Genomic DNA, 5,177 nt, shown 5'->3' on the forward strand with positions numbered 1-5,177 from the left:
TTTCTTTACAGATTTTTAACTTACAAAACTAGTTTTACTATTTAAATATATAAGTGATCAAATTAAAAGTTTGCTCAAAGTAAAAGCAACTTGCTGGACTCATATGATTTTGAGATGGTAAGAAAACTAATGATGCATAATCAAAAGTAAAATATAAAATAAGTTTCACATGCAAAAGAAAGTATATAGGTGGAAAAAGAAATGCACATTAACAATTATATTAATCATTCACCTTGTTCACAAGTAAAATATAAAATAGATTCCACAATACTTTACCTTGTTTTCGAGAGAAAAATAATCACAATTAATTTACGTTCTTTTATTTACTTTGCTTCAATCCTGCAATGGTAGAACATTCGTGCTGATAACGTGTTGTAAAACTAAAGTAAAACAAGACAAGAAATATAAAAGATGATAGAAATAGAAATAAGAAAACAAGAGATGAGAGCTTTTCTTATTATTCCAAGTCTTCAAGTCTATACAATATGAACCTTGCCTCTATTTATAGTGTAACATAGTGGCATACAAAAGGTTAGTCATAAACATGACATTAACATGAATATAATGGAGGAGGTTATGAAAGTGAAAGGTTACAAGAAAATGGTGTTATAAAGTTGGAAGTTATGGAGGTTATGGTTATCTTCATAATGGAGGAAAGTAATGGAGATAATGGGTGAGAGTAACTTCTTGATGTAGTGGACATCCACACTATAATATTTTATAACATAGCCAATGTTTTTAACTTTTAACTTCGATAACATTGACATATTTTGTAAAGGGTACTCTTTAATGATATAGGCTATACTTTAGAAGTGTTGTTATATAATTATGATATAATTGGCAACAAATATTTATATATATGGCCTCACATTTAAAATATGTTATTTTTATAATTGAAAAAAAAACAACACATTACAAGTGTAGCCTTAATATTTTCACTAAAGTATTATATTCCCTCCAACATTTTCAACTATCCCTACAATTTTTAATTGGGAAAAAAATAATATTTCATAAAACAGTAAAACTTTATTTTCTCCCAAATCACAAAAAAATTCCGTCAAATTGAAGAACACGCTCTTTAGGCTTTTCTCTCCAAGTATGAAGAACACAATTTCCATCAAACTTTCTCACAGATTTCTTGTTGAAGAGCTGAAGAGCTGTTCCGTCATATTCTCGCTGAAGAGTTGTTCTCGCTGAAGGTTAGGCCTAACAGATGAACACGCCTCATTAAAAGATTTCTTGTTGAAAATTGAACAAAATGCTTCACTTGAGAAGAGGGTGTCTTAAAGCTTCATTACATTGAAAAGATTTTGTTGGATTAGGGTTTATCAGGTAAGTAATTCAATCTTTGAAAGTCTAAATTTTAGGTTTAGGAATTTGATATTCTTGTGTTGTTGATATGATTTTTGCTGATTTTTGGAAGTCTAACTCGTAGATGTATTACCCATATCAGTTGATTCTGTGTCCTGAGCATTAATAACTAAATAAGTATAAATGGGCTGATTAGGGCTGATTCTTCACCTGAGAATTTCTTTTTATTACGTTCATAAGCTGATTAGGGCTGAAATCGTCCATGATAGTGTAGCAAAAAAATCAGATGGCATCAGCAATAATGGGTCCATCAGGATCAGGAAAGACTACTCTTCTCAATGTTCTGGCCACTCAAACAAAAGCATCACCTACGTTAAATTTGTCTGGTCTTTTGGACATGTATGGGGTGCCATTTTCAAATAGAGTCTTTATAAAATCAGAGGTTTTAAAGTAGGATAACTATAGATATCTGGCCGCTATGCTTCCTTGTAGAGTGTAGTCTTCTCTATGAAGGTAAAATAGCAGGGACTCCCAATTTTCAGTTTTATTTCATCTATCTTTCACTTGTAATGGTGCTTACCTTCTGGCCACAATCATTATCCAGTCGTGCTTACTCCTTAGTTACATGATTGTGTCAAATTTTCATGTAGTGGAAGTCAGAATAATTATTATCGGATGAGATGCGTAAAAATATGTTGATCTTGTGTAGGCATCCAAATCCTGTGACTATATGGTTCTAGAGAAGTCTAAAAAATGAATCTGAATATTTTTTCTAACCTTGTAGAGGCTTAACTAGTTCTTCTACTTGCACAGACAATATACTGAACTCTATAATGTTAAAAAAAATGTTTGTTTATGGTGCTATTAAGGACTTCAAAACCATTATCTGGGGTTCTATATTCCTTGTGATGTTGTACTGTTTGGAAATGTGTATGCTTGATTCTCTTTTATGTCAAGGAAATCTTGTGGGGTCTTATTTAGATATATATGGTACTAATTTGGAAGTACTTTTTTATGTAAAAGAGTGCATTTGGTTTTAGAAGCTTCTACACGTAAAAGGCGAACGAATAAACATATAAAATGAAAGCTAACAAATTGAGCCTCTAGTGGAAAAACAATTAGACTGGAGCTAAACCAATATCATACATTTATTAGTTAATGACTTGATGAATATTTCTCCCTCTTTTCACATAGAATTCATAACTGCGTCCTAGTTTTGTCCAACTATTATCTTGTATATTAGTGGTGTTTTTTTTGTAAGGATCTTCTACATTAATGTCACACCTCCTTTTTTAATGGTTTCGGTGTTTGGATTCCGTTTTAGCCTCCTTCAATGGAGGTTCAACTTGAAAGCTAGATGTATTATGTTTAACTTACTTTGAATCATTCGCATAGTAATAATAGAAAGTTTTCGACCCAAACTTCTAAAAGATATGAATTATCAACTTTCAAGCAGAGCAAGTGATGGAAACCTTAAGATACCTTGCACAAGATGGACATACTATTATATGTTCTATACACAACTCTAGAGGTTCTGTGTATGCAAAATTCGACGGCGTTGTTCTGTTGGTAGGGGGCTTGCTCATTTATGCTGGTCCTGCAAATGATGACGTACTAGCGTACTTCTCGAAATTCGGGTTTATTAAATGATCAATTCCCAAAATTACTTATATAATTTTTATAACCTTATAGTGCTTTGGTTCTCAATTAGGCATTGTATTCCTGGAACTGTAGCTTATTTGTGCGGTTTGTTGGTCTGACAACATATATGTCTATATGGTGCTTGTTAATTGAAACATGTATTCTTTCAAGTAGAAGTAAATGTCCCTTTGATAAACTTGATGGTGATTTTAGTGTCACATTTTATTCTTAAACACATAGATATCAAGTTAGAATGTGGTAAGGCGAAAATCATAGATGCTATATCTATCTACTAGGAGAAGAAATCATTTAAAGAAGGGGATTCTTATATGTAGATTACGTAATTCGATCTTTGAAGGAGCATGAAGTAGCATGATAACGAAATATTGTTTATGAATTTAGTGTGCGAGTAGCAACACTTTATGATGTAAACATATACTCTTGGGTTTTCTTTCTGGTTATTTTTATAGGGGAGGGTGTGGGGCGAGGGATGTGTAAATTTATGTGCGTGCACACATGTGCGAATGTGTAAACTTATGCATTTAAGTTAAGCCATTGACATATGGATATGGAGCCAACTTAATTTCCTATAATTCATGTGAACTGAAAACTACAATTTGTTAATCAAGTATTGATGATGGTTACTAAATGACAGGTACATTTGTCCAGATCAGGTAAATCCTTCTGAATTACAGTACATCACTAGTCTAGTACACTTTCATACTGTATAGCTTTCCACAGAATTAGTGTACAGGTTATAGAATCAATTTACAGTACATACAGTAGGTTATAGCTTGCACTAAACTCAGTTGTACAGGTTATAAAATCAATTTACAGTACATACAGTAGGTTATAGCTTGAACTAAACTCAGCTGTACAGGTTATAGAATCAGTGTACACGTTATAGAAGTAGTTTACAGTACCTACAGTAGGTTATAGCTTGAACTAAACTCAGCTGTACTGGTTATAGAATCAGTGTACATGTTATAGAAGTAGTTTACAGTACAGACAGTAGGTTATAGCTTGAACTAAACTCAACTGCTGCAATCTTCTATTATCAATTACTCTTATCACAACTTATCAAGAGAAGTAAAGAAAATAAGAATGACCATGTATACTAAATCAAAATCAGTGTACAAATTATAGAATCAGTGTACAGTACATATAATCTAAACTCATCTGCTGCAATCTGCTATTATCAATTACTCTTATCACAACTTATCAAGAGAAGTAAATAAAATAATAACGACAAAGTATATTTGTTCAGAATCAGCGTACAGGTTAAAGTAACACAGCCCCAGGAACTTTAATACAAAAATAACAACAAACTCAACGTAGTCCCATAAGTGGGGTCTTGGATACAGTGCTGGAAATTCTGGAAAGAGTTAATACAGTGCTGGAAATTTTGGAAAGATTTACAGGACTCCTCTTTGGATTTTTCTCCTGTTGCTACTGTTCTTTGGCCTGAAGTGGACTTGGAGTTTGCATTGATCTACTAATAGGAATAGCAATGGGGCAGGTCAAGGGTGGGGCAGGGCAGGGCAGGGAAGTGAGAACAACACTTGCATTTTATGTGAAAGAGTTTATAAGTCATAAAGTAATTGAAAGAATGGAACCCACTTACATTGAACTTGCACTACAAAGGCTACTCCCAAATCCTAACATATGAATTTTAGGAATTGTAACAGCCAAGAGACAAGCTGTGCTTTCTTTTCTCATATATACCACAACTTACTCTTCATCAAATGATAGCAATGGTGAGGAAAGCGCATTTTACCTATGGGGAGAAGCAGGGAATTACAAAAGAGATAAATAGGGTAGATCAGGGCATGGCTTAGTGGGGTAGGGGAGGGGAAGAATCCCCAGTGGTTGATTCTTCACGAATCTGCTCCGAGCTTGCTCGAATTTGCAAACGCGATTGAGGCAGATTGTTGTTTAATTTTGCTGGTATCAGTATTGCACAACTTATGGCCTTGGTTCGGTGGCCTGTCAAGTTTATGGCTGATTGCTGTTAAATATTGCTGGTATCAGTATTTGCTGGTATATATGTATTGCGCAGCTGCTGCAATCAAGAATTTTTTCTTGGGAGACTTAGGTGCAAATATTTATTCTTTTTGTCGTCTAATTCTCTGTTGATACCATGACATTTTGGCACAAAATTTGTTCCTTTATACATCAAAGTAATTGGCATTTTGTGATGAAATTCTTGAATCTGTTTAGCACAA

General features: G+C 33.5%; 1 long non-coding RNA gene across 1 annotated transcript; it reads left to right on the forward strand.

The window, feature by feature from the left end:
• Window positions 1–1,013: 1,013 nt before the first annotated feature.
• On the forward strand, window positions 1,014–4,049 carry LOC125847803 (uncharacterized). The gene is made up of 3 exons (XR_007444469.1): window positions 1,014–1,332; window positions 3,608–3,801; window positions 3,885–4,049. It is a non-coding gene; the product is annotated as an uncharacterized LOC125847803 (long non-coding RNA).
• Window positions 4,050–5,177: the final 1,128 nt, after the last annotated feature.

This window comes from Solanum stenotomum, chromosome 1, assembly GCF_019186545.1.
Source record: "Solanum stenotomum isolate F172 chromosome 1, ASM1918654v1, whole genome shotgun sequence".
Taxonomy (NCBI): Eukaryota; Viridiplantae; Streptophyta; class Magnoliopsida; order Solanales; family Solanaceae; genus Solanum; species Solanum stenotomum.